The 25,890-nt window shown below is 41.8% G+C and overlaps 1 protein-coding gene and 1 pseudogene across 6 annotated transcripts in view; one reads left to right on the top strand and one right to left on the bottom strand.

The window, feature by feature from the left end:
- LOC110534869 (cell adhesion molecule 1) overlaps positions 1-25,890 on the top strand; it is a 502,342-nt gene that overhangs the window by 45,823 nt on the left and 430,629 nt on the right. The window lies entirely within an intron of this gene.
- On the bottom strand, positions 1,316-5,937 carry LOC149979971 (uncharacterized; annotated as a pseudogene).

Here is a 25,890-nt window from a genome sequence, read left to right as displayed (position 1 = left end):
AAAAAAACAATCTTTCCCCAGACCTTTAATTTCTGAGCCACAGGGCAATCATCGTGACATTTTATGAAGTCGGCACAAGAGACTGAAAGCAAGATCTCAGGAGTGTAATTGTTGAGTTGCAAAGACAAATGAAGAGTGAGTGATAGTGAGTGTGACCTTGCAAGTTTGCAGATCCTATTGGCTACAATCAGTGTGCAAAGAAACCATGACCCTTGTAGCTGTATCGATATTGCATTACTAATGAAGACTTTCCCTTCGGTTACTTTGCTGCACCTTTTTTGTTTTTTGAATTTTTGAATTTCACCTTTATTTAACCAGGTAGGCTAGTTGAGAACAAGTTCTCATTTACAACTGCGACCTGGCCAAGATAAAGCATAGCAGTGTGAACAGACAACACAGAGTTACACATGGAGTAAACAATTAACAAGTCAATAACACAGTAGAAAAAAAAGAGTCTATATACATTGTGTGCAAAAGGCATGAGGAGGTAGGCGAATAATTACAATTTTGCAGATTAACACTGGAGTGATAAATGATTAGATGGTCATGGACAGGTAGTGGTGTGCAAAAGAGCAGAAAAGTAAATAAATATAAACAGTATGGGGATGAGGTAGGTAAATTGGGTGGGCTATTTACCGATAGACTATGTACAGCTGAAGCGATCGGTTAGCTGCTCAGATGGCAGATGTTTGAAGTTGGTGATGGAGATAAGTCTCCAACTTCAGCGATTTATGCAATTCGTTCCAGTAAAATTTTAGACTGATCAATAATCATCTGAGAAATGTCATAGCTTTATGACTCTCAAGCTTTTGATTTAATAACAAGTAGGGATGGTTTAAAAATAACCTGCAGACTGTGTAGGCCCAGAACAGGGTAGTTTGGGATGCCAATAGCATTAAAAAGAAGAAACATTAAGTATATACAGTATGTTGATGATTTGCTATATCAGGTAGTTAACTCCCTTGACCGCCAATGTGTGAAATATCATAAATCAGATGTATACTGTATAAAGGCCACATACGCTTTAGTACGTGCTCCATTGATACTACCAATCCCCTGACTCCCACAATGATGTTCAACATTTGAAAATTGACCTGCCAGGCACGAGCTCTCCATGTTCGCTTGTTACCAAGGCTATTTGATCAGTTATGATGGTAACCAGTAGTCTCTGTACCTCTTGCTTAGAGAAAGGCCATGAGAACAGGGGCTGAATACTGAGTAGCTGATATTTTCCCATACATTCTACCATTAGCCCCTGTCAGCCCCCCCAAGAGCTGAGGCAGGTGTTAATCAGCATCCTAATTGTAATATTGTGTTAATGCCTGATCTGCAAAATGGAAGGGGAGGGCGCCAAAAGAATATGGAGAGTATATGCGTTTAACTGTCTGTGTATTTGGTGTGTATATACTGTATGCAAGTGTGTCTAAATAAGGATATTGACCTGGGTGATGCTCCAGCCCCATGTTGATTATGACGCTCGTCATTCTGAGTTCAGTTATTACAGCAATTACTTCCTTCAACTCTGAACTTTTAATAAGGTACATACGAAGGTCACTGTAGCAAAATATGATACACCAGTCCTCCAGTTGAGTCTGTCCTCCCAGACACCCCTTCCTCTCCTGTGGCATTGGCTCATGTCAGGGCTGTGGCATTGGCTCATATCAGATAGGAGCCCTGGCTTCACTCCCATGCTGTGTCTTAACAGCCCATCGTGGATTTCTTTCCTTGGAATCCTCTTCATCTGCCCTGATTTTAACATATTTTATCTTGCCAGTGTTATAAGATGCAATGTAGAGAAGGAGTGTAGAGAAAACAGACAACAGGAGGAAGCTTGTTTAGACTTGAGACACACCCCTAGTTCTCATGCCCGCCTCTTTCACCCCCCTGCTTTCCCTATAGATGGGTTAGTTGACAATGTCACAAAAAATTACGTGTGCACCTCCATGGGGGAGAATGTTCTTGATACCATGTATTGTTTTGATTTCATGTCAATGCTAATATGGCTAAAATTTGCTAGCTAGCTAACCAACAACTGTAACGATGTATTTGAGACAAAAAGTGCTCATTGTGCAAATGTATTTGTTTTCAACAAACATTTGAGACTAAACATAGCTTACATGTTGTCGACAATCTATGCCAACCCCGTCTGTTTTGCCCCATAGTTGTGCACAAATCGGTTTTGTTGCTTAACAACCAACCCGTCTATTGCAATGAGCTATGAAGAGGTTTTGCCCAGCTAGATGAAACACTGTTTGGTGGTTACTATAGTCAATGTGCCACTAGTGGCCATTTTGAATTGAATAGTAAATGAAAGGGCCACGGCACATTGGTCTAATATTACCGCAACAGAAGTAGGCAGTCTAAATGGAGCGTAGAAAAGCAATGGCTCTCACTGGGATTGGCTTCACCATGCTTAGATTTCCACACTCATCAGTCTACAAAAGAAACAATGCAGTGGTGCATTTTTTTCTTCCTATTTTTGCCTTGTCTTTACAACCACATTTAGGATCTGTTTCATAATGTGTGACTGTGTGCCAGAGGTATTCATGTAGTTATTTCCCTGGCAACCTCAAGCACACACCGAGGTGAGGTAGAGGGAGTTATTAAGTCGGCATGTTCCACACATGCTTACCTAGTTCCAGGGAATATCAGACTTCCCATATGTACCCGTTCAGCTCTTGATACATTAGTATTTGTAGCATATTGTCTTTCCTCTCACTGCTCTCTACTAATAACCTCCGTCTTATTGGATGCCTTTTTCTGGAGGGTAATCTTACAAAGGTTGAGCAACATTTAATTGCCATCCCCGCTCTTCCTTTATCTTCCATAGGAAGGAAGTGTTTAAAAATCACAGCAGAGGAAATTAATGTTCTGTCATGTGGGAATTTGTCCAATAGTATAGCTGCTGTCCTATTAATTACGCCTAACAATGGTAGCCGGCTTATTGTGAAATTAGCCCAAATGCTTGACATAATCTGGGGCATGGACATATTATTGAGACAGCCTGATATTTTTGGTTGTTAGGTAGTCCTGTTAGGATTGGGCAATTAATTCACTTATTACTTTAACAATGAAAAAGCTTTGTCTAAATTAAATTATTTGTTACATAGGATAGGCCTACATCCTGCCATTTGAAATTGTTACTTAATTTTTTTATTTAAAGATTTTCCCTTTCATGTTGTGTTTTACATGAAAATACATTTTACTATCATAGTGCATTTAGCCCTCCAGCCAGCACTGACAACAGTAGCCTATGCTATTTTCCCCCCACTTCAAATTGCGTTTACAGGCTTTCACCTTACTGAGATTCCATAGAACTGATTCCAATTAAAAATATCTATCATGGTGAACATCAGACTTCTCTTTCACTGTATCAGAACCAAGGTAAGGCCCAGATGCAGACTGTCGAAGTAAAAATGTTTATTGTAGCAACGGGCAGGCAAAGACCTGTCAAGGCAGGCAGGGGTCGATAATCCAGAGTATGGGGGCAAAGGTACAGGATGCAGGCAGAGGTCAGTAATCCAGAGGGGGGAGAGGTACAGCTCAGCAGGCGGGCTCAGGGACAGGCAGAGTGGTCAGGCAGGTGGGCCCAGTCAGGACAGGCAAGGGTAAAAATCGTGAGGAAACGAGACTGGGGGAAAAAGCAGGAGCAGAGACCACAACCCGTTGGTTGACTCGAACAAACAAGACAAACTGGCACAGACAGTAAGAAAACACAGATATAAATGCACGGGAAGATGGGCAACACCTGGAGTGGGGTGGAGACAATCACAAGGACAGGTGAAACAGATCAGGGCGTGACACACTCTTGCTGTTAGCCAAAAAACTACAGGAGTAGGGCAACCTGTCTGCTGTTTTGGCACCACTGCCCTCAGCATTTGAGTCCTGATTTGGACAAGAGTCAATTTATTTAGGATTTCTATTATCCAGATATTGGAAAAATATCAATTTTATATAATTTGAATATTGAAATGATTTCAAATGCCCATCCCTATTAGCTAGGTATTCACCTAGTACAAGCTTTGAAACTTGCCTTAGAATTGTGGCATTGAATATTGACCTTCTTCATTGGCACTATCCTTTATGTTCTCAGTTAATTTCATTGAATGAACTCAACTCAATAGCTTCCTTCATATGGCCCACTTCTATACGGTTAACAGGGCCTTCAAAGTTTGAGTTCTAGTCTTGTTCTGATCTCGTGCTAATGAGTGAAGAAGAATGGAGAACATTTCAGTTTGAGGTGGAACACAGGGACGAGTCAAAGGTTGGGTTTGAGTTTGATTGGTTTGAGCGTTTTAATTCAGAATGGCAAATCGGACCTCATCCAGCAGCTTTGAGGGCGCAAAGGCTTTGAGTGGGTGTTTTTTTTTATTATCCCCAGCCTTTTGTCAAACTTGTTCATTTCAGCCCATTCAGATGGCCTCCATTGTGCTATCTGCTCATGCATTTAATTTGTTGAGCTTTTGTCTTGACTCCTCATTAGGGCTGGGCAATATGTCAAAAATATTATATTACAATATTTGTAATTAATATTTATTTAATTATGACGGTATATGTTTTTGAATAATAAAAGTTCTAAATATGCTCTAAACAGTTCTAAACATGATCCTAGGGTGGCAACACACAAATTGTGATTTCAATGGTGCTTTCGCCGTTCTGATTGCACAAATGCTGTATCATGTAGGGCTGCATGACATGAATCTAGGCCTAATTAATTGATGAACTGTTAAAATCATGGAAATAAACTCAGCAAAAAAAGAAACGTCCTCTCACTGTCAACTGCGTTTATTTTCAGCAAACTTAACGTGTAAATATTAGTATGAACATAAAATTCAACAACTGAGACATAAACTGAACAAGTTCCACAGACATGTGACTAACACAAATGGATAATGTGTCCCTGAACAAAGGGGGGGTCCAAATCAAAAGTAACAGTCAGTATCTGGTGTGGCCACCAGCTGCATTAAGTACTGCAGTGCATCTCCTTGTCATGGACTGCACCAGATTTGCCAGTTCTTGCTGTGAGATGTTACCCCACTCTTCCACCAAGGCACCTGCAAGTTCCCAGACATTTCTGAGGGGAATGGCCCTAGCCCTCACCCTCCGATCCAACCGGTCCCAGACATGCTCAATGGGATTGAGATCCGGGCTCTTCGCTGGCCATGGCAGAACACTGACATTCCTGTCTTGCAGGAAATCAGGCACAGAACGAGCGGTATGGCTGGTGGCATTGTCATGCTGGAGGGTCAGGATGAGCCTGCAGGAAAGGTACCACATGAGGGAGGAGGATGTCGTCCCTGTAACGCACAGTGTTGAGATTGCCTGCAATGACAACAAGCTCAGTTCGATGATGCTGTGACACACCGCCCCAGACCACGACAGACCCTCCACCTCCAAATCGATCCCGCTCCAGAGTACAGGCCTTGGTGTAGCGCCCATTCCATCAACGATAAACGCGACTCCGACCATCACCCCAGGTGAGACGAAACTGCGACTTGTCAGTGAAGAGCTCTTTTTGCCAGTCCTGTCTGGCCCAGCAACGGTGAAGTCAGTGACGATGTTGCCGTGATGTCTGGTGAGGACCTGCCTTACAACAGGCCTACAAGCCCTCAGTCCAGCCTCTCTCAACCTATTGCGGACAGTCTGCGCACTGTTGGCGGGATTGTGGGTTCCTGGTGTAACTCGGGCAGTTGTTGTTGCCATCCTGTACCTGTCCCGCAGGTGTGATGTTCGGATCTACCGATCCTGTGCAGGTGTTATACGTGGTCTGCCACTGCAAGGATGATCAGCTGTCTGTCCTGTCTCCCTGTAGCGCTGTCTTAGGCATCTCACAGAACGGATATTGCAATTTATTGCCCTGACCACATCTGCAGTCCTCATGCCTCCTTGCAGCATGCCTAAGGCACGTTCACGCAGATGAGCAGGAACCTTGGGCATATTTATTTTGGTGTTTTTGCAGAGTCAGTAGAAAGGCCTCTTAAGTGTCCTCAGTTTTCATAACTGTGACATTAATTGCCTACTGTCTGTAAGCTGTTAGTGTCTTAACGACAGTTCCACAGGTGCATGTTTATGTTTCATTGAACAAGCATTGGAAACAGTGTTTTAAACCCTTTACAATCTGTGAAGATCTGTGAAGTTCATTCATTAAATTCAAATATCTTTGAAAGACCTGAAAAAGGGACTTTATAATGATTATACTAAATCTGTGCAGTATTTTCACATCCGGATAAAATACATGCTCAAATTCAACTGCCTGCTACTCATCCCCAGAAGATAAGATATGCATATTATTAGAAATTTGAATAGAAAACACTCTTTTTCAGATTTTCCCTTTTCAATGGGTTTTCATTGGGAATCCAGATTTCTAAGGGACCTTCTTGCAGTTCCTATCGCTTCCACTGGATGTCAACAGTCTTTAGAAATTGGTTGAGGTTATTCCTTTGTGTAATGAAGAAGTACGGCCATCTTGAACGAGGGTCCCTTTAAGTGTACTGCTAGAGGCGCGTGACCAGAAAGCATGCTTCAGTTGAGCAAGTTGGAACCGCTGTTTTTCTGGATCAAACGCGCCAAATAAATGGACATTTTGGATATATATCGACGGAATTAATCGAACAAAAGGACCATTTGTGATGTTTATGGGACATATTGGAGTGCCTGCAGGGTTGAAATATGGTTTCTCTCTTTGTTTACGGAGGTGCTATCCTCAGATAATAGCATCGTTTGCTTTCGACTGAAAAGCCTTTTTGAAATCTGACATGTTGGCTGGATTCACAACAAGTGTAGCTTTAATTTGCTATCTTGCATGTGTGATTTAATGAAAGTTAGATTTTTATAGTAATTTATTTGAATTTGGCACTCTGCATTTCCCTGGCCCAGAGAGGTTAAATAGTGAAATTTTTGCAGAAATCAGCTTTGTTTGCATAGCGATGATGAAAAGGAGATAATTTAGGCTGTAATGAACAAAAATTCTGATCATTAGGTCATCACATTGTTGATATAGCAACAGACGCTAATAGTTTATCGAATCCCATTGTGACGTAGAGGGGGACACTATTTGGCTGGGGGACATTATTTGGTATGACAGGCCGATTGTTCATTGCCGACACCATTAGTGTCTGCTGCTCAGTTAATTAATGTCCTACAAGTGAAAGTCTTAAATAGAAGTGGCGGAGCACTCTGTGGTCGGTGTGGTCTAGACAGCAAGCATGAACCTTAACCCCTATACCTGGCAGCCAAGCAAGGAGCGGATGGAAGGGAGGAAAATGAGAGCTCATGCTTGAATTAGTGAAGGTCCCCATTCACCCTTGAGAGCGCCGGAGCCACGGATGCGCTGCAGAGATAGGGTTACGGCCAAGCAAGTTTAAGCGGGTCCTTTTAAATGCAGAAACACACACACAAAGACATGTGCTCAGTACAATAGAGAGCCACACTCTCACAGGCACACACTATTCTGTACATAGACAAACTAAAGAAGCAGGACACACACCAAAAGAAGCATGAACAGACACACATCAGCTCTTTGCTCCCTTTATCCTGCGCTTTCTCCCCTCTCCAAAACGAAGAAAAAATGTTATGCAACTCCAGCTGTTTCCCCCAATCAGTTAATACTGTGTCAGAGAGAGACTGCGTCAAAGAGAGAGAGTGAAGCTAGGCCAGGGGCAAATCTCCCCACACATAACCAAGGACCCTTTGAATTAAAAAAATAATAAAAATGTCGTCTTCATGCATATTCCAAGGCTGTTGGATGGTAAGGATTTATGTTCTCTCTGCTAGTAGACAGTGGTTTCTTAAGAGAGATTTCCTGTATGGACAAAAGGCATATGTGATTCTCTGTGACAACACAGACTCGTTAGGGTGTTCACAAATCATAGCTGCCACGTTTCTGGTGTTGTATCCTCTCTGCCACTAAAAGAAAAGTCGGATAACAAAGTAAGGGTAGAGTGCCTTTTCATTTGTTGTTAAAACAGCATCATGAATCTTCCAAATTAGTGATTTAATTGACCTTCTAAAACAAAATAAAGTGGATGATCATCTAGAATCGATCAGAGTGGCCCGACGGTCTCAAGTGGCATTTCCTCTGCCGATTGTTTCATCTTTCATCGCCTTTCATTGCTTTCCTGTTCTGTTTTCAGGCCTACAGCTGAGTAAGAGCATGGATGAGGCTAACAAGGCCATGCTAATGCAACCCTTCATCTTCTAACCAAAGCCTTGTTTTTGTGTCAGCAAATTTTCCTTGCAAATGGAAAAAGGCACAGAATGAGAACTGGAGCCTGCCGACAAAGCCCAGGCCCTGGAAGCCAAGTGCTTGGTACTTTGCAGATTAGGAGATCAGTCACCCCCCCCCCCTTCTGGACTGAGCAAAAGGGAGCCATGAAGAGGACCTTCTAGTCGGGAAGCAATTCCTGCAGTGTTTTCTATACCAGAGCAGCAGATTTCTACCCTTGTCCCAAGTTTGATTAATAAATAAGTGTTTTTCAGCTTCGGAATATTTAGTTTTTCAGGGGTGGATCACAGTAGGAAAGGGAAGACGAAGACAAAATTGGCAGTGTGTGTTTGTTGGAATCAGTTTCTCCCATTCCCTGTCTTCCAGTTTTGAGGAGTCAAAGGGACTTGTGACAGACAATAATATAGCCTACTGTAAGTAAACAAATGGCTTCTTTACAGCATAGGCTACTAGCAGTACGCTACTAGCAGTTTACATTTTTCATGGAGACATGTTCAAATTTCACCCACCTCACAGTAAAGTGAAGCTAAAAGGCCTAATCCAAGCTTCGTCTCAATGTCCCGTTCATATCGATGAAGGGCTAGGTAGTATACCATATTTTACTATACCGTTAAAAATGCAATGACCCAGTTGGGTTTTACTTTACCTTCTAGAACAGTATTTTAATGTTTGGTTTGTTAAACATGATACGTGCCACTCCGGCATGTACGCCGTCTGCCACTTGAGTCGTCTCTCTCCTCCTGCATGCCGCTTCCCCATGCGCTTCCTTCAAAGCCCTGCCCCCTATCACTCAAGCACTTGCCGTGCTGTTCACACTGTCTGCATGATCAGATGCAAAAAGATATTGGTGACAACAATGCAGATTTCCACTTTGCTTCTTAATATACAATACCAGTCAAAGGTTTGGACACACCGACTCATTCAAGGGCTTTTCATTATTTGTACTATTTTCTACATTGTAGAATAATCGTGTAGACATCAAAACTATGCAATAACACATACTGAATCATATAGTAACCAAAACAGTTAAACAAACCAAAATATCTTCAATATTTTTCATTCTTCAAAGTAGCAACCCTTTACCTTGACAGCTTTGCACAATCTTGGCATTCTCTCAACCAGCTTCACCTGGAAAGCTTTTCCAACAGTCTTGAAGGAGTTCCCACATATGCTGAGCACCTGTTAGCTGTTTTTCTTTCATCTCAAATTGGGTTGAGGTCGAGTGATTGTGGATGCCAGGTCAAATCAGTTTATTTGTCACGTGCGCCGAATACAACAACAAATGCTTACTTCCAAGCTCTAACCAATAGTGCAAAAAAGGTGTTAGGTGAACAATAGGTAAGTAAAGAAAAGTAAATAAATAAAACAGGAGCAAGGCTATAAAAGTAGCGAGGCTACATACAGACACCGGTTAGTCAGGCTGATTGAGGTAGTATGTACATGTAGATATGGTTAAAGTGACTATGCATATATGATGAACAGAGAGTAGCAGAAGTGTAAAAGAGGGGTTGGCGGGTGGTGGGACACAATGAGGTTAGCCCGGTTAGCCAATGTGCGGGAGCACTGGTTGGTCGGCCCAATTGAGGTAGTATGTACATGTAGATTTGGTTAAAGTGACTATGCATATATGATGAACAGAGAGTAGCAGTAGCGTAAAAGAGGGGTTGGCGGGTGGTGGGACACAATGCAGATAGCCCGGTCAGTGGGAGCACTGGTTGGTCGGTGCAATTGAGGTAGTATGTACATGAATGGATAGTTAAAGTGACTATGCATATATGATAAACGGCGTAGCAGCAGCGTAAAAAGAGGGGGGTGGCACATAATGAATATAGTCCGGGTAGCCATTTGATTACCTGATCAGGAGTCTTATGGCTTGGTGGTAAAAACTGTTGAGAAGCCTTTGTCCTAGGGGCTTCTCAACAGTTTTTAACCCCAAGTCATAAGACTGCTGAACAGGTAATCAAATTGCTACCCGGACTATTTTCATTGTCTGCCCCCACCCCCCAACCGCCACAGGAACGGTGCAGCACACCATCACCATCCTTCTTGGTCAAATAGCCCTTACACAGCCTGGAGGTGTGTTTTGGGTCATTGTCCTGTTGAAAAAAAAATTATAACCTCATGGCTACCACAGCATTGTGGGACTAAGTGTGTCTTGAATTCTAAATAAATCACTGACACCAGCAAAGCACCCTTACACCATCACACCTCCATGCTTGACGGTTGGAACCACACATGCGTAGATCTGTTCACCTACTCTGCGTCTCACAAAGACACAGCCATTAGAACCAAACATCTCATATTTGGACTCTAGACCAAAGGACAGATTTCCACTGGTCTAATGTCCATTGCTTGTGTTTTTTGGCCCAAGCAAGTCTCTTCTTCTTATTGGTGTCCCTTAGTAGTGGTTTCTTTACAGAAATTCGACCATGAAGACCTGATTCACGCAGTCTCCTCTTAACCTCTCTGGGATATGTTATATTTTTTCCCAGAGAGGCCAGGGAAAATGCAGAGCGCCAAATTCAAATAAATTACTATAAAAATCTTAACTTTCATTAAATCACACATGCAAGATAGCAAATTAAAGCTACACTTGTTGTGAATCCAGCCAACATGTCAGATTTCAAAAAGGCTTTTCGGCGAAAGCATAAGATGCTATTATCTGAGGATAGCACCTCCATCAACAAAGAGAGAAACCACACAAAACGCAGAAATAAAAATATAATTCATGCCTTACCTTTGACAAAGTTATTTTGTTGGCACTCCAATGTCCCATAAACATCACAAATGGTCCTTTTGTTCGATTAATTACGTCTAGATATATCCAAAATATCCATTTTATGTGGCGCGTTTGATCCAGAAAAACACCGGTTCCAACTTGCTCAACGTGACTACAAAATACAAAACTTTGCCAAAACATTTCAAACTACTTTTGTAATACATCTTTAGTTATTTTTTTACGTAAATAATCGATAAAATTGAAGACTGGATCATCTGTGTTCAATACCAGAGGAAAACAAACTGTAGCTAGCTTTCTGGTCACGCGCCTCTATCTAACAGTACACTACAAGTGACCCTCGTTCAGGGCTACTTCATTACACAATGGAAAAACCTCAAACAATTTCTAAAGACTGGTGACATCCAGTGAAAGCGGTAGGAACTGCAAGAAGGTCCCTTAGGAATCTGGATTCCCAATGAAAACCCATTGAAAAGAGTGACCTAAAGAAAAATGAAATCTGAATGGTTTGTCCTCTGGGTTTCGCCTACTAAATAAGTTCTGTCATACTCACAGATATGATTCAAACAGTTTTCTGAGTGTTTTAGCTAGCTAGCTGGTTGGTTAGCCTAAATTAAACTTTCTGACTGGTTAGCTAGTTAGCTGGCTAGCTAACGTAAACTCACCCCATTCCGTACAAATGTGTGCAACCGCAACATTCAAACGAGGCTACAAAGAACTAATGGGACTGTAGCGACTTCAAAATCGGGGGTGTGAACTAGGTTTCTATTCGGGCGTCGATCGACATGGTAATGTCTCTATAGTATTGGAGAAAAGTTTTAAAAAACTGACCCTCCGTTACATCTTGATGTGTCATGTCGTAACGTACAGCACGCATAAAATAACTATTTCTGTCTTACAATCTCTCCACCAGATGTAGCACTTCTATCATCCTTTAAAAACAAGAAATGAACAGTGACGGGGGTAAGGGGGGATACCTAGTCATTTTTTGCGTCATCGTTGCATGTGATCATTATTTTCTAAGATCACTTTAGCACCGCCCTAAAAATCCAATTAAAAAAATTCGACACAAACCTTCAAATAGGTATGACACATTATATAAAGTCTTTATAGTGTTTTATTTACATTTTAGAGGCAATAAGGTGATAAGTTGGACAGATCAAGTGAAAAAAAGCAATTTTCCCAGACATCTCTCCTTCTCACTCTCACGCATTAGTTTCGCTTCCCCACCCGCCATTTTTAAAAAGACCCGACGGGGCTCATTGCCTGCTTGAATTATGCAGAAACGGGCAGCGTTTAGGTCATTTAATTGATTCTGTTGGAAAGGGGAGAAATTGTGCTTTACAGAAATTGACATTACAGTTGATCTGGAAGTATTACGTTTTTGGGGCGCTAAAATAAGGGCAATTGTACAGACCAAGGCGATGTACGAGTTTACGTGAGTTTACGTTACTGTAGCTGGCTGGGCATGCTGAGGTATATAAGTAAAGTAGCTAGCAACATCAATCTAAAAACAGCTTAATGATTTATTTCTTTTTAACTATGTACTTATATAAAAGACAAGTACATCGTAAAGAAAGTGTTCTCTTTCCAGTGTTTTCGGTCCTCTGAAGCAATAGGTAGTCAGCAGGTTCTCACAGTCAACACTGTCCTTGGAGAGCAAAACTGCCCACATCCTCCTTCCTTCGCATCTGCTAAGAGGTAACATAGAGCCAAGCAACCAGCATAGCAATGGACGCTTTGTTCATTATGTAATCATGTCAGAATGTTGCAAGTTAAAGCAACTTCCCTAGCAACAGAAGCTAGAACTCATTGAATCCCATTGTAATTTCCAGCTGTAGTCTAGAGTTCATGTACACAATGTTTTTATTACATTTTCTCTGTAATGAAACGTAGTGACTCTCTTTGCTTTGCCTCTTGTCTACGGCGTCTGGCAGTGTGTGGGTGTTCATTCTGATTTTTCGTTCATACCTGGAGTTGGGGACTGAATTTGATGACTCTGTCTTACCACTGAGATGAATCGACATCCTCCAGCTTACGCCATGACAATGAAGGAAAGAACGGCGTGATGTACCAAGGGTCAAAAAATTTGCCGCAGTACGCAGCCTCAGCTGGCAAACAAGGTGTTGTGTTGGAGGCACTTTAGTTTCCGAGACCTCTGCAGGGACCTTGCTCATTCACTGTGCGATGAAAGACTTACCTTTGCATTGTTCAAGCCCACTCTTTATTTCGCAAAAGTACAACTTCAATAGCCCGCACACAATTTAGTTGGGAATTCAGTTCGCAACAGTATAGCGGGTCAAGGTCGCAGATACACCCATGAAGGGACCTGTCTTTTCTATCTAACAACCTGTTTCTTTAAAGCAAAATGAGAGCGATGGGGTTGTAAGACGCGCCCCCGGAATGTCTGACTGTGACGGTAATAAAAATGACGAAGGAGAGCACTCTCTGTAGAAAAAAAACACAGACAAGGCCTGGTAGAAGGTTGAGGTAAGTGAGCAATTATTAGCGGGCGAGGGATGGTGGAACGGCCACCCTCACAGACTGACAAATAATGGTCTCCATTCATGCCAGGTCAGTGCTAATGAGAGAGAAATGCGGGAGATGGCTTGGGAGAGAGGGGGATGAATGGGGGACTATGACATTGTTTCCCACCATGCCCAAGTTTTTTTTTCTGGAATACTGTTCATTGTCTGAATTGCAGCATGGTAGGATGACGTCAGGCTTTGGGCGCGGCAGCCAGAGGGTGGGAACACAAGGGTCAGACAATTCTCGCAGCCAGTACTGTACCCCATTCGGAAAAGTCTACTGTACCCATTCTATGAGCGTCAAGTCTAATTTGTGCCTGTCACTTAATGGATGAATGCAGAAGGTCTGTCTCTTCAAGTAGCAACCATACAATAGTATCCTATTTTATACAGTAGAAATATCTAGCAATATCTTTCAATAAAAGCCATTTTGAAATGTTTCAATATTTTTGGTGCTTTTCTGCCACTACGATAACTGGCCTACATTCCTGCGGAGACTTGGTTCGCCGTGTCTTTAACTTGATTTGTAACTGTCAAAGATTTTTTGCTCAATTCCCTCACTTGTTGCTCCTCTTTCCTTTATAGATTATAAATAATCTGCCAAGGGAGCAGAGAAGTGGATTGCCAAGCAGCAGGCAATTTGCACATTTTTAAACTTGAAATGGTGTTTTTTACATTGGATAAATGTAGAGACTCGGCTACAAAATGGTTAATCATCAGTTGTGGAAAAGTACACATTTGTCAAGCTTAAGTAAAAGTGAAGATACCTTAATAGAAAATGACTTGAGTAAAACTGAAAATCACCCAGTAAAATACATCGTGAGTAAGTCTATAAGTATTTGTTTTTAAATATACTTAAGTATCAAAAGTAAATGAAATTGCTAAAATGTACTTACAGTGGGGCAAAAAGTATTTAGTCAGCCACCAATTGTGCAAGTTCTCCCACTTAAAAAGATGAGAGAGGCCTGTAATTTTCATCATAGGTACACATCAACTATGACAGACAAAATGAGAAAAAAAATCCAGAAAATCACATTGTAGGATTTTTAATGAATTTATTTGCAAATTATGGTGGAAAATAAGTATTTGGTCAATAACAAAAGTTTATCTCAATACTTTGTTATATACCCTTTGTTGGCAATGACAGAGGTCAAACGTTTTCTGTAAGTCTTCACAAGGTTTTCACACACTGTTGCTGGTATTTTGGCCCATTCCTCCATGCAGATCTCCTCTAGAGCAGTGATGTTTTGGGGCTGTTGCTGACAGAACATGGCCCTATTTGGTAAAAGACCAAGCCCATATTATGTCAAGAACAGCTCAAATACGCAAAGAGAAGCGACAGTCCATTACTTTAACTTCTTAGAGATAGAGGGCAGCATTTCCATTTTTGGATAAATAGCGTGCACAATTTCAACTTGCTACTCATGCCAGGAATATATTATATGCATATGATTAGTAGGTGTGGATAGAAAACACTCTTGAAGTTTCTAAAACTGCTTCAATCATGTCTGTGACTATAACAGAACTTATGTAGCAGGCAAAACCCCAAGGAAAAACTGTTCAGAATATTCTTTTTTCCTCTGACCGTTCCCTCTGTTGTCTTTGCCAAGGGAAATTAGATAGCGCCCATTTTACTGTTCCTACGACTTCCACAGGATGTCACCAGTCTTTGGAATTAGGTTGAAGTTAATCATTGGTGAAACGAAGAAGAGGCACATCCTGGAACAACGTTACACTGTTGAGAGTTACGCAAGAGGGAAAATGGTGCATGTTTTGTTTACTTGCTGTATTGAATACAGATTGCCCCGTCTACAATTTGATCGATTATTAACGTTTAAAAATACCTAAAGTTGTATTACAAAAGTAGTTTGAAATATTTGGCAAAGTTTATAGGCAACTCTTGAAATGTTTTGGAAAGCTGTTTTTTTTCCCCGGATCAAACCTGCTTTATAAATGGACATTTTGGGTATACATGAACGGAATTAATAAAAAAAAAGCACCAATTGTCATGTTTATGGGACATATTGGAGTGCCAACAAAGAAGCTCGTCAAAGGTAATGCATGTTTAATATTTTATTTCAGCGTTTTGTGTAGCGCCTGCTACGCTAGTTATTTTGTTTACAACTGGTTCAGCTGGGTGCATGCTATCAGATAATAGCTTCTCATGCTTTCGCCGAAAAGCATTTTTAAAATCTGACATGTTGGCTGGATTCACAACGAGTGTAGCTTTAATTGAGTACCCTGCATGTGTGATTTAATGAAAGTTTGAGTTTTAACGCGTTTTATTTGAATTTGGCGCTCTGCATTTGCTGAGGCTATTGGCCACTTGGGACGCTAGCATCTCACTATCCCCAAGAGTTTGACTGACCTTCATGTCTTAATCTGGAAAAGTTCAAGAACTTTAAAAGTTTCTTCAAGTGCAGTCGCAAGAACCTATGATGAAACTGGCTCTCATGAGGACTGCCACAGGAAGGGAAGACCCATAGTTACCTCTGCTGCAGAGGATAAGTTTATTAGAGTTATCTGCACCTCAGATTGCAGCCCAAATAAATGCTTCAGGGTTCAAGTAACAGACATCTCAACATCAACTGTTCAGAGGAGACTACGTGAATCAGGCCTTCATGGTCAAATTGCTGCAAAGAAACCACTACCGATGGACACCAATAATAATAAGAGTCTTGCTTGGATCAAGAAACACGAGCAATGGACATTAGACCAGTGGAAATCTGTCCTTTTGGTCTGATGAGTCCAAATTTGACATTTTTGGTTCTAACCGCTGTGTCTTTGTGAGACCGAGTAGGTGAACGGATGATCTCCGTAGGTGTGGTTCCCACCGTGAAGCATGGAGGAGGAGGTGTGATGTGTGGGGGTGCTTTGCTGGTGACACTTTCTGTGAGTTATTTAGAATTATGCAGCGATACGCCATCCCATCTGGTTTGTGCTTAGTCCCACGATCATTTTGTTTTCAACAGGACCCAACACACCTCCAAGCTGTGTAAGGGCTATTTGACCTAAAAGGAGAGTGATGGAGTGTTGCATCAGATGACCTGGCCTCCACAATCACCTGACCTCAACCCATTTAAGATGGTGTGGGATGAGTTTGACCGCAGAGTGAAGGAAAAGCAGCCAACAAGTGCTCAGCATATGTGGGAACTCCTTCAAGACTGTTGAAAAGCATTCCTCATGACGCTGTATGATAGTGTGCAAAGCTGTCATCAAGGCAAAGGCTGGCTACTAGAATGTTTGGTTAACATGTTTTTGGTTACTACATGATTCCATATGTGTTATTTCATAGTTTTGATGTCTTCACTATTAATCCTCAATGTAGAAAATAGTATGAATAAAGAGAAACCCTTGAACCAACTTTTGACTGGTACGGTGCGTATTCACTGAACTTGTCTGATGCTGTAAGCACAGTGTTTGGTTAAATAATTAAAACACACAAATTACTCAAAGAGCTTGAAAAAATGACAGCGAAGTGCCTGTGTGACTGGCGCACGTATTCTCACTCTCCTCCCTACTGCATTGAAAAGGCATCACGAAGTGTGATTTTTGCAACATAGTTTCAGTTATTTATTTTCTAACTGAACTCTGTTACTGAAATCCATATTTTGTTGAAGATGTTTTTTCCTCTTATTCCCTCAATCCTTGCTCTCTCTATGTGAAACATATAAGCATCGCATGCATGTGACCAATTGGGCCTGACCTACAGCCTGTGATAATCACATCAATAAATCGGGTATATTAAAGTCCTAACACAGTAACACGTGACTGCAAAATGGATGCGGACGACTTGCAAAGGATTCTCAAAACGGGTGAATGTTTACTGGTTTCTCAGGAGGGAAAGGGGACGTCTGATCTGTCGAAGACATTTGACTTACTTGTCGAAACTACTGGAGATCAAGAACATTGATTGTATAGGAGCAAGCGTTGCGTGTATATTATGTGTACCAAACTGTTGCTGTTAGATTACAATATTTATATATTTTTTCTGACCATTTGGAACAGTGTAAACAAAGTGTTCTAACGAAAAACAATTGTAAAGCCTTTATTACAGCATAGCAAATATTAAAAACAGACGAATCTGTGAAATTGCTTTATCCAACATGTTTGATCCTTTTCATGAGGCTTCGCTCTCACGGAATCAGTAGGCTAGTAAACAAACACTCAAACAGAAGCAAAAGCTGTCTTATTTCTGTAGATATATATGGATGATTTATAAAGCCAGGCACATTTAACAGTTAGGCTATTGATTATAGACCTAATTAAGTTGGGATTTCCTCTCGCCTCAATTTTCTTAGACAATAAGGCTAAGGCAAGGGCTGTTTCCTCGTCGCTGCTGCCTCCGCATGGTTCTCAATATGCTGGTTAACTTTGTTATTATGCACATAGCAACATAGGGAAAAGCCCCAATTCTATGGTGCACTGAAGATTGTTTCAGAACCGCGGACAGTGGCCGTATCCAACGCCGGAGAAAGTGCATTTGTTATAGAATTTGATTTATTAGTGTTGCACCATTATTTGTACACAATATAACCATATACAATTTAGTATCACATGTCTTAGTGATGGACTGTGCTATCCCCGTGGCAATGGATTAATCCACTGAGACAGGCGCGAATCAGACAGGTCTTTTTCACCGTGAAAAAAGATTGCTCAGGAAGTGCCCCTGTTTTTGAAACCTCTCTGTTCTTAAGCATCCCTATTGCCCATTTAAAGGGATATCAACCAGATTCCTTTTTTCTATGGCTTCCCTAAGGTGTCAACAGCCTTTAGACATAGTTTCAGGCTTTTATTTTGAAGGATGAGTGTGAACGACCACATTGCGTAAGTGGTTAGGTGGGGGCTCTCAGAGTGAATTGTGCGCAAAAGAGAAAGGCGGCCATTGTTACTCCCGGTCCTAGTGAAAAGCCAACTGTCCCAGTTGATATACACTGCTCAAAAAAATAAAGGGAACACTTAAACAACACAATGTAACTCCAAGTCAATCACACTTATGTGAAATCAAACTGTCCACTTAGGAAGCAACACTGATTGACAATACATTTCAAATGGTATAGACTACAGGTGGAAATTATAGGCAATTAGCAAGACACCCCCAATAAAGGAGTGGTTCTGCAGGTGGTGACCACAGACCACTTCTCAGTTCCTATGCTTCCTGGCTGATGTTTTGGTCACTTTTGAATGCTGGCGGTGCTTTCACTCTAGTGGTAGCATGAGACGGAGTCTACAACCCACACAAGTGGCTCAGGTAGTGCAGCTCATCCAGGATGGTACATCAATGCGAGCTGTGGCAAGAAGGTTTGCTGTGTCTGTCAGCGTAGTGTCCAGAGCATGGAGTCGCTACCAGGAAACAGGCCAGTACATCAGGAGATGTGGAGGAGGCCGTAGGAGGGCAACAACCCAGCAGCAGGACCGCTACCTCCGCCTTTGTGCAAGGAGGAGCACTGTCAGAGCCCTGCAAAATGACCTCCAGCAGGCCACAAATGTGCATGTGTCTGCTCAAACGGTCAGAAACAGACTCCATAAGGGTGGTATGAGGGCCCGACGTCCACAGATGGGGGTTGTGCTTACAGCCCAACACCGTGCAGGACGTTTGGCATTTGCCAGAGAACACCAAGATTGGCAAATTCGACACTGGCGCCCTGTGCTCTTCACAGATGAAAGCAGGTTCACACTGAGCACATGTGACAGAGTCTGGAGACACCGTGGAGAACGTTCTGCTGCCTGCAACATCCTCCAGCATGACCGGTTTGGCGTTGGGTCAGTCATGGTGTGGGGTGATATTTCTTTGGGGGGCCGCACAGCCCTCCATGTGCTTGCCAGAGGTAGCCTGACTGCCATTAGGTTCCTGCAAGAGGAAGGCATTGATGCTATGGACTGGTCTGCCCGTTCCCCAGACCTGAATCCAATTGAGCACATCTGGGACATCATGTCTCGCTCCATCCACCAACGCCACGTTGCACCACAGACTGTCCAGGAGTTGGCGGATGCTTTAGTCCAGGTCTGGGAGGAGATCCCTCAGGAGACCATCCGCCACCTCATCAGGAGCATGCCCAGGCGTTGTAGGGAGGTCATACAGGCACGTGGAGGCCACACACACTACTGAGCCTCATTTTGACTTGTTTTAAGGACATTACATCAAAGTCGATCAGCCTGTAGTGTGGTTTTGCACTTTAATTTTGAATGTGACTCCAAATCCAGAGCTCCATGGGTTGATACATTTGATTTCCATTGATCATTTGTGTGATTTTGTTGTCAGCACATTAAACTATGTAAAGAAAACAGTATTTAATAAGAATATTTCATTCATTCAGATCTAGGATGTGTTATTTTAGTGTTCCCTTTTTTTGAGCAGTGTATTATCGAATAGATATTTAAAAAAATACCCTGAGGATTGATTATAAAAACCGTTTACATTTTTCTGTGAATTTTTGTCTGCCTTGTCGTGACCGCTCTTTCCGGTGGATTCCTGGGCATAACGCACCAAACTAACGGAGGTATTTGGATATAAAAAATATCTTTATGGAACAAAAGGAGCATTTGTTGTCTAACTGGGAGTCTCGTGAGTGAAATCATCCGAAGATCATCAAAGGTAAACGTTTGCTTTTCTGATTTTTGTGACCAAGTTACCTGATGCTAAGTGTACGTATTGTTTGTCGAGCGATCGATAAACTTACACAAACGCTTGTATTGCTTTCGCTGTAAAGCATTTTTTTCAAAATCTGAGACGACAAGTGGATTAACAAAAGGCTAAGCTGTGTTTTGCAATATTGTACTTGTGATTTCCTGAATATGAATATTTTCTAGTAATATTATTTAACTATGCTATTCAGCGTTGCTGATGACAATTATACCGGATCCGGGATGGGTGGTTCAGACAGGTTAAAGGACTTTTAAGCTTTGAGACAATTGCGACATGGATTGTGTATGTACTCCATTCAGAAGGTGAATGAGCAAGACAAAAGATTTAAGTGGCTTTGAATGGGGAATGGTAGTAGGTGCCAGGCGCACTTGTTTGAGTGCCAAGAACTGCAACGCTGCTGGGTTTTTCACGCTTAACTGTTTCCCATGTGCATCAAGAATGGTCCACCACCCAAAGGACATCCAGCCAACTTAACACAACTGTGGAAAGCATTGGAGTTTACCTGGGCCAGCATCCCTGTGGAACGCTTTATGACGCCTTGTAAAGTCCATGTCCCGACAAATTGAGGCAGTTCTGAGGGCAAAAAAAATGGGGGGGGGGGGGGGTAACCCAATATTAGGAAGGTGTCCTTAATATTTTGTATACTTGTTAATTTGCTAAAGTGATGATCTAGGAACTGTTTGTTGGAGCTTTCACATATTTCCCCCCATGATTTTCATTTACTAGAATACTAAAATATTAAATCTCTTGTGTTTTACATGTGTGGAATACGTATAGCACTAACATCAGAAATGACTGATTTGAAGCCAAAGCTGAGTTTAGGGTCTGTGACTCCAATGGGGTTTATTCTGAATTTTGCATTTTCCAGTACATTTAGTTCAGTTATAATTGACATTTATGAGTTTGGGGGTCTACAGACCATGAAAATTACCCTTACTTGTAATTATGCATTTATTTTCAAATGTAGCAGAAGGATTGGGAAAAATAAATTGAATTAGTGATGGAACAGTGGATTTGTATTTGCGGGGGCCTATGCTGTGTACTGCCGGGTTTTCCACTAGACGTCCTGTCAGTAAGTACAAAAGCCTGATCATTATAATTCCGGTATGCTTAGATTTAGATTTCATTGCTTCAGCCAAAAGGAAAGGTAGTTGTTCCTGCAGGTTAATTTAATTGTTCAAATTTCTGAGTCTGCTCTGTTTTATGTTTGCACCCCTTGACGGGTGTCATACGAAGCAGGTTTGAAGAGATAGCGAGGTATCTTTTGTCAACTCGGGATAACAAAAAACAAAGTGGGTCACCTTTTAGCCAGAAATGTATTTGGCAAACAAATCCTTCAGAACTAACTTGCAATGGGGCATGTTAACTCACGGCTAACTCCACCTACTCTGAATGAAATGACTGAGCCATGAATTGAGGACCAATGAAATCAGATTCCCTCCCTCTCGCAAAGATTGCATCATCATCCCCTTCATTTAAGGAAGATGACTGATTTTAAATATGTATAATCACATTATGATAAAAAATATTAATGTTAGTGTGTGTGTCTGTGTGTATACGTGTGTGTATACGTTTCTCATTTTGTCTGTCATAGTTGAAGTGTACCTATGATGAAAATTACAGGCCTCTCATCTTTTTAAGTGGGAGAACTTGCACAATTGGTGGCTGACTAAATACTTTTTTGCCCCACTGTATATATACATATGTGTGTGTGTATGCATTTATTTATTTAACCTTTATTTAACCATGAAGGGCTCATTGAGATTTTAAATCTAATTTAAGAGCGTCCTGGCCAAGATAGGCAGCACCAAGTACTTACACAATTACAGACAGACAACTTGAAAAACTACACGTAATCTAGTAAAAACCATAGAAATCATCGGAGTATAACGAAATCATAAAACGGCAAATTAAAAACAATGACAGGTTATGGAATCGGCCTCAAAATCCTTAATAATTTAAATACACCAATCGTTACAAGTTCTTCCAGTTTAAAACTATTTTGTAAGGCGTTCCAATTAGAGATCTGATTTTTCAACGCCGATAGCGATTATTGGAGGACCAAAAAAAGCCAATACAGATTAATCGGACGATTTTTATACATTTTGTAATAATGACAATTACAACAATACTGAATGAACAATTAACACTTATTTTAACTTGATATGATACATCAATAAAATCTATTTAGTGTCAAATTATTAAACATGTTAAATTTTGGTTTAAATAAGGCAAAAACACATTGTTGGAGAAGAAAGTAAAAGTGCAATGCAATATGTGCCATGTAAAAAAGCTAAGGTTTAAGTTCCTTGCTCAGAACATATGAAAGCTGGTGGTTCCTTTTAACATGAGTCTTCCATATTCCCAGTTAAGAAGTTTTAAGTTGCAGTTATTATAGGAATTATGACACGTTGACTATTTCTCTCTTTGCATTTCATATACCTTTTGACTATTGGATTTTCTAATAGTATTGCCAGCCTAATCTCGGGAGTTGATATGCTTGAAGTCATAAACAGCGCTGTGCTTCAAGCATTGCTAAGAGCTGCTGGCAAACGCAGTAAATTGCTGTTTGAATGAATGCTTACGAGCCTGCTGCTACCTACCACCGCTCAGACTGCTCTATCAAATATCAAATCATAGACTTAATTATAGTATAATAACACACAGATACGAGCCTTTGGTCATTAATATGGTCAAATCCAGAAACTATCATTCCGAAAACAAAACAAAAAGTTTATTCTTTCAGTGAAATACGGAACCATTCCGTATTTTATCGAATGGGTGGCAACCCTAAGTTGCTGTTACATTGCACAACCTTCAATGTTATGTCATAATTATGTAAAATTCTGGCAAATTAATTACGGTCTTTGTTAGGAAGAAATGGTCTTCACACAGTTCGCAACGAGCCAGGCGGCCCAAACGGCTGCATATACCCTGACTCTGCTTGCACTGAATGCAATTTCCCTAGTTCATATTGCCTACTAACATGCATTTCTTTTAACTAAATATGCAGGTTTAAAAATATATACTTCTGTGTATTGATTTTAAGAAAGGCATTGATGTTTATGGTTAGGTAAATTTTTCGCGAATGTGCTTTCGTTAAATCATCACCCGTTTGGCGAAGTTGAACTAGGCTGTGATTCGATAAATGAACAGGCACCGCTTTGTTTATATGCAACGCAGGACAAGCTAGTTAACCTAGTAATATCATCAACCATGTGTAGTTAACTAGTGATTATGTGAAGATTGATTGTTTTTTTTATCTTTAGAAAGCCCTGCGTAGATTTAGCTTGATTTGTAGGATACCCCTATGGTCTTTACTGGTATTTTTGCAGTTCTAGCAAGATGGACGTCTCCATGAGCCTTGTTTGCCAGGATCTGTGCAATGACAGCTGCAGTGGAGGTTGCATTTACTGCATGGCTTTGCGTGTGGGTGAGTGGCTGGGAGAGAGACAGTCCAAAACTTTTGATTAACAAGCCAGTAGAACAGACTGAGGGCTGGGGGTGTGGAGTTAAATCATGCTCTGAGCCAACTTGCATTTTTTAGGTGTGTCAGTTAACCTGAGGAGAGGAGTTGATGCTGATTGGGAATCTTGTGAAGCTAGCGCAGACCGACAGATGTTGATGTGCAAGCTTTTCTGAAGAGTAGCACCTCCCCTTTATGAGCCACCATCTGTAAGCCTACTGAAGGTGTGCATGTCTTTCTCCTCTCACTGTCCTCCCACATCCGCACACAACTCTCCAAGGTAATGAGTTAATCTGCTGTGAAGAGTTGCACTGGGTCTGTTATAATGCACGTATGAGCATCTATGGAAAGTAAACAAATAGTGGCAGTTTCTCTGGTGTTTGAATAGGGTATATATACAAAAGTACGTGGACACCCCATCAAATTAGTGGGTACGGCTATTTCAGCCACACCCGTTGCTGACAGGTGAAGAACATTGAGCACGCCGTCATGCAATCTCCATAGACAAACATTGGTAGTATTACTAGTGACTTTCAACGTGGCACCGTCATAGGATGCCACCTTTCCAACTAGTCAGTTTGTCAAATTTCTGCCCTGCAAGAGCTGTCCCGGTCACCTGTAAGTGCTGTCATTGTGAAGTGGAAATGTCTAGGCGCAACAACGGCTCTGCCATGAAGTGGTAGACCACACAAGCTCACAGAATGGCGCTGCTGAAGTGCGTAGCATGTAAAAGTTGTTTGTCCTCAGTTGCAACACTCACTATCGAGTGCCAAACTGACTCTGGAAGCAACGTCAGCACAATAACTGTTCATCGAGAGCTTCACGAAATGGGTTAGCCACACACAATCCTAAGATCACCATGCCCAATGCCAAGCGTCGCCTGGAGTGGTGTAAAGCTCACCGCAATTGGACTCTGGAGCAGTAGAAATGCATTCTCTGGAATGATGAATCATGCTTCACCATTTGGCAGTCTGACGAATGAATCTGGGTTTGGCGGATGCCAGGAAGAACGCTACCTGCCTCAATGCATAGTGACAACTGTTGAGTGTACGAGGAATTAATGGTCTGGGGCTGTTTTTCCTGGTTCAGACTAGGCCCTTAGTTCCAGTGAAGGGAAATCTTAATGCAACAGCGTACAATGACATTCTAGACGATTCTGTGCTTCCAACTTTGTGGTAACAGTTTGGGGGAAGGCCCTTTCCTGTTTCTGCATGACAATGCCCCCATGCATAAAGCGAAATCCATACAGAAATTGTTTTGTCGAGATCGGTGTGGAAGATCTTGACTGGCGTGCGCAAAGCCCTGACATTAACCCATCGAACGCCTTCGAGATAATTTGGAACGCCGACTGGGAGCCAGGCCTAATCGCCCAACATCAGTGCCCGACCTCACTAATGCTCTTGTGGCTGTCCCCGCAGCAATGTTCTAGTGGAAAGCATTCCCAGAGGATTGGAGGCTGTCATAGCAGCAAAGGGGGGACCAACTCCATATTAATGCCTGTGATTTCGAAAAGCAGGTGTCCACATACTTTTGGTCATGTAGTGTAAGATTGGAGTTGCATATTTTTCAACCACACTGAACGGCATTGGAATGTTATGATAGTTGTGTTATTTATACTCTCTATATAAACTCACCAATAAAAGAAACGTCCTCTCACTGTCAACTGTGTTTATTTTCAGCAAACTTAACGTTTAAATATTTGTATGAACATAACAAGATTCAACAACTGAGACAAACTGAACAAGTTCCACAGACATGTGACTAACAGAAATGGAATAATGTGTCCCTGAACAAAGGGGGGGTCAAATCAAAAGTAACAGTCAGTATCTGGTATCTCCTTGTCATGGACTGCACCATATTTTCCAGTTCTTGCTGTGAGATGTTACCACACTCTTCCACCAAGGCACCTGCAAGTTCCTGGACATTTCTGGGGGGAATGGCCGTAGCCCTCACCCTCCGATCCAACAGGTCCCAGATGTGCTACATGGAATTGAGATCCGGGGTCTTCGCTGGCCATGGCAGAACACTGACATTCCTGCCTTGCAGGAAATCACACACAGAACGAGCAGTATGGCTGGTGGCATTGTCATGCTGGAGGGCCATGTCAGGATGAGCCTACAGGAAGGCTACCACATGAGGGAGGAGGATGTTTTCCCTGTAACGCACAGCGTTGAGATTGCCTGCAATGACAACAAGCTCAGTACAAAGATGCTGTGACACACCGCCCACAGACCACGACGAACCCTCCACATCGATCCTGCTCCAGAGTACAGGCCTCGGTGTAACGCT

The sequence above is a fragment of the Oncorhynchus mykiss genome, chromosome 10 (genome assembly GCF_057628025.1).
Source record: "Oncorhynchus mykiss isolate SJ-2025 chromosome 10, ASM5762802v1, whole genome shotgun sequence".
Taxonomy (NCBI): domain Eukaryota; kingdom Metazoa; phylum Chordata; class Actinopteri; order Salmoniformes; family Salmonidae; genus Oncorhynchus; species Oncorhynchus mykiss.
This window is presented reverse-complemented; position numbering and strand designations above follow the sequence as displayed.